Source organism: Rhagoletis pomonella, unplaced genomic scaffold, assembly GCF_013731165.1.
Source record: "Rhagoletis pomonella isolate Grant_MI unplaced genomic scaffold, Rhpom_1.0 Rhpom_scaffold_00002, whole genome shotgun sequence".
Taxonomy (NCBI): domain Eukaryota; kingdom Metazoa; phylum Arthropoda; class Insecta; order Diptera; family Tephritidae; genus Rhagoletis; species Rhagoletis pomonella.
In genome coordinates this window covers 104,719,707-104,725,045 of record NW_023458556.1, presented here as the reverse complement: position 1 = coordinate 104,725,045, position 5,339 = coordinate 104,719,707, and positions in this window count along the sequence as shown.

The following is a 5,339-nucleotide window of genomic DNA, read 5'->3' as shown; positions in this document are numbered from 1 at the left end:
CTGAACTCGGATAACTAGCCGAGTTTGTGTTGTTGCTTTGTGTGTATTTCGTCATTTAAACGAGTGTTCTGGTGTAGCTCGGTTACAAAAGAATGGACCTATTGTAACATCAAAAAATGGCGAAACGAAACCTTAGGGAACGTGAAATACATGAAGTCTTGGAAACAAGTGATGATGATTTTTCTTGGGATGACTCGTTGATTGATGAGGACTGGATGCCAGGTGATTTGGACACTGACTCGGCTCATAATATTGGTATTTACGATACTGAAGACGATTGGGATATAGATGAGGACGAACGACATTTGGACTGAATTTTCTTCGCGCCAGAAGTCGTTCACATTCACTGGGCGATCAGGCTTGCAACAATAGGGGTATTCTCCAAATCTTGCAAAGCCATTGCACGTAGCACGGATTGCATGGATTACATAACTTGCAAACGCACAACAACAAACTACATGGGAAACAACATTCATCCTATCGCTGCAAAATATGCATCGTCGAAACCCATGTATATATTTTGCAAAATAGCATAGCAAGATAAATGCGACCCTGTGCTAGTTGTTTTGTTGTTGGAATTGCTACATATTTCTCTCATTCCTCTCATCTCGCTCACTTCATTATTGTTTTGCTGTCTCTTGTTATTGTATTTGATACATAATTTCGCTGCTTGCTACCCATGCATGCTACCACTTTGCAATGGGGTGCTCTCGTACTCTTCGAAATTTGGAATAGTATTTTTGCATTTCGTGCAATCCGTGCATCGTGCAAGACATCAAGAATACCCCTAATGTATTTCAAAAAATATTTCTTGTTTGGACGCATTTATCCTATTCGTTGACAACGAAGTTATTGATTTAATTGTCACGGAAACTAATAAATATGTGCAAGAATGTTTTAATCAACACACTACTACCAGATCTTCTCGAAAAAAATTGGGTGCCAACAAGAAACTTTGAAATGAAAATGTTCCTCGGCCCTCTGCTGTGGATGCGTTTGGTAAGAATCGGATCTACAAAAGACTATTGGTCCAAAGATTTGCTTTACAACTTTGCCATTCCGGGAAAAACAATGTCGCGAAATCGTTTTCAGTTATTGCTTAGTTTCATGCACTTCTCAGACAACAATTCAATTTTACCAGGCGATTAGTGATGTGATGAGTCGGTACTTTTAAGTAATGATCGATACTCTGTACCGATTTGGAGAGTATCCAATACTTTCGTTACTCGGTACCGAAATATTGGAATTTATAATAAGACCCACCAATATGGAATAAAAGCTGTTAAGTGATCGTTGAAGTTTTTATGAATCTCATTAATCTATGGTTTTTTTGAAAGTAAGGGTTCGCTTAGAACGGTCGTCGTAACAATAATATGTAATAAGATTTTAGCGTTTACACTTTTGCTAAGTATTTGGCTGACTTTCACTTCCAATTTGTGGTATGTGTCTTGATGTTATATCTCAAATTACACAGAAATACATTCAACTGTTGCTCGGACCAGGGATCGCACCCGGGTCCTAAGGAGTGGTAGTACGCGCCTCTAACTACTCAGCCACAGCGGCAACCATATTGCAAATCGTAATAAATATTCTTTGAAAAGAGAGTTGCCAAAGTATTACGAATTAACAATGTTGCCACAAGAACTGTTGCAGTTGGTAAGACTGTTGCGATAACTACAATAAGGCTCAGATATTAGCATACATATTGCTTATTTGTAGGTGTTTTTTTTCTTGCTTTGACGATGTCATATAAAATAGCAATGACATTTTTTTCTGCAAACTTCAAAAGTATGTATATTATGACGAAGGTTTAATGTATCGAATCTGTATCGGGTACCGAAAGGAAAGTATTGGGCACCGAAATTTTTTTCAAGTATTGGGTACCGAGTATTGGGTACCGACAATTCAGCACATCACTACAGGCGATCGACTTGGTAAAATACAACCGCTAATGGACATGCTTCAAATGCGATATCAAAGAGTTGACGTACCAGGTGAAAATATAGTAATTGATGAGACCCTTATTCCATGGCGATCAGACTAAGTTTCCGACAATATATACCAAACAAGGCTCACCCTTATGGTATAAAGCTTTTTAAACTCTGCTCTACCAAAGGACTTACCTGGTCAGTAAAAATATATTCTGGCAAGTCATCAACTGGATTGAGGGAAGTCGGTTCGGCGAAAAACGTCGAAGAAGGTCGAACGTTATATGTAGACAACTTTTACACCAGCTATGAATTGGCTCGTTCAATGCTAAATCAAAAAACACATGTTGTCGGTACACTCCATGCCAACGAGAAATATTTCCCGAAAGAAGTTGTGGGTGCTCCTATAAAGAAAGGCGAAGTAGTGGCTAGAGAAAATGCCAATGGTATAGTTGTGCTGAAGTGGAAAGACAAAAGTGATCTCAGAGTGCACCGAATGTTCAGCATCGCCTTTCAAATACGCTTTAAGGTAATGAAGGCGTTGCACATTAGACAGCGAAATTTCCTTGCTGATGCATGTTTCAAATAGGTCCTTAAAATTGAGCGAATGTTAAAGGTTGCCGTCAAATTTTGGGAGCTCAATTTTTGGAAGAGTGACATTAGGCTGATGTGTGGCAACAGCCGCCAATGTGACCGAACCGCCGGACGTTACGTGAGCGAAGCTCGCAATATCGTCATTGAGCTTATGGCTTCACCATAAGCGGTCTCTACGGCGATGAATCGACTTTCACTTAATGCTTTGCGGCGGGTCTCTCTGTTTTCTGTAGTCTCCTCCGTATTAGCCACACCATCTCTTGCTTGAGCATAGCGACCCCAATAATCTTTTAGTAAAGTCTTACGGGCGCAAAAATAGCCATGTGTTTGCTTTTTCTTGGCAGTTTTGCGTGTGTGTATTAAAAAATTCGAAATTAGTTTAGCCACATTTTCTTCGCGTTCGAGAGTCATTTATTTTATTCTTGCTTGTGTAATTGACGGTGTGGTGTAAATTGCAAGGTTAGGTTGGCGTAAGGAAATTGCACAACAATTTCAACCAATTGTAATCAGAACTTTGGATTAGCGAAGAGTTAGGTTCCCCGCAAGGGATGCCAAATGTTACGATCAATATAACGCGTAAAATTATTATTACAAACTTTATTTCTTAATAGTATGTTATAACTATGAAAATCAGAAAATTGTAAAACGAGCTTGATTACAGAAAGAAAAACCAATGGGCCTAGCGGAAACAGGAAAGAAAGAATGTCAAAATACAAAAGTGACAGATAAGTTTCAGTGAGAGAACTCAGTGTTGGAAAGTAATGCCATTTTAATAAATAATGAAAAGTAACCGGTAGCTGATTGTGAACATGTACCTATAATGGATTGGCGAATGTACGAAGTTTTAAGACTTGTAAATTTATTCGAGCAGTTCCAATGTTGGTGGAACTACCAAAGCCCCTCTTACAAAATGGTAGACTTGAAAAAAAATGTGTGTATGCAAATTTCTAAGGAGTGTGGAAGAGATGTCGAGGAGGTGAAAAAGAAAACCAAAAATTTGCGGACTGCCTATGTGATGGAGAAAAAGAAAGTTGATAGTGGCACAAAATCCTGTCAGCGGACATGGTATGTGAACCTCATTTATTTTATTTCTCAGAGATGTCTTTGCTTGACTCTGTCGTGGTATTGCGAAAAACAATATGCCATATGGATAGTGTAAGTTTGGGCTTGTCAGTACCCCTTTGGTGATGCAAATATCCAATTTAATATTTGCTTCCTTTTTATATATTCACGACCAGGGTTGCCACTTACGAAAAAAAAAATACTTACCATCCACTTGAAAAAAAATCTACCAAACCTGGAAAATATCTACCAATACCAATACCATCTACCAATACCAATCTACCAACATTGAGTGCCAAGCGAATTTGACGAAAGCCTTCACCGGGTGCCAAGCAAATTTTTTGATATAAAATTATGTGAAAATAACATACATTGATTTCTAAGCCATTCCCGAAATGTTTTGTGGTTTATCTTGGATTTCGTAGCGTTTTTATATGTCGTACGTTTTTGTATGACATGGCACTGTACGACGGAAGTGGAATCGTAAAAATCGCTGTCGTACGAAAATGTACGACGGGATTTTTTGCCATTTTATTATTTACTTTGTGTTATTGGTTTTACTTTGATATATTTTTTGTTGACTTTGTTTTTATTTTTAATTTTGTGTATTTTTATTTTCATTTTGCAAATTTAATTAGCTGTATTTTTTTGTAAGCGAGGCAACAAAAGAACGCTCAACTCGGGTAAAATTTCCTTTTAGCTACTTAAGCAACCCTGCTGGTAGCTGGCAAGACACATGTGATTAGTTTAACGGGATTTAGACACAAAAAATAATAGAAATTAGTTATTATGCGAGGTATTTGCGTAATATATATACTTATTTAAAATATAAATCATGTAAATACGAAAACAAAAATTTCCCTCTCCAATTTCCCAGTAACAATTCACAACAGAGCAGTTTTTTCGCTTAACAACACTACTCTTCAGGTCGCGTATTTTTTAACCGACCTGGCTGAACTCGGATAACTAGCCGAGTTTGTGTTGTTGCTTTGTGTGTATTTCGTCATTTAAACGAGTGTTCTGGTGTAGCTCGGTTACAAAAGAATGGACCTATTGTAACATCAAAAAATGGCGAAACGAAACCTTAGGGAACGTGAAATACATGAAGTCTTGGAAACAAGTGATGATGATTTTTCTTGGGATGACTCGTTGATTGATGAGGACTGGATGCCAGGTGATTTGGACACTGACTCGGCTCATAATATTGGTATTTACGATACTGAAGACGATTGGGATATAGATGAGGACGAACGACATTTGGACTGAATTTTCTTCGCGCCAGAAGTCGTTCACATTCACTGGGCGATCAGGCTTGCAACAATAGGGGTATTCTCCAAATCTTGCAAAGCCATTGCACGTAGCACGGATTGCATGGATTACATAACTTGCAAACGCACAACAACAAACTACATGGGAAACAACATTCATCCTATCGCTGCAAAATATGCATCGTCGAAACCCATGTATATATTTTGCAAAATAGCATAGCAAGATAAATGCGACCCTGTGCTAGTTGTTTTGTTGTTGGAATTGCTACATATTTCTCTCATTCCTCTCATCTCGCTCACTTCATTATTGTTTTGCTGTCTCTTGTTATTGTATTTGATACATAATTTCGCTGCTTGCTACCCATGCATGCTACCACTTTGCAATGGGGTGCTCTCGTACTCTTCGAAATTTGGAATAGTATTTTTGCATTTCGTGCAATCCGTGCATCGTGCAAGACATCAAGAATACCCCTAATGTATTTCAAAA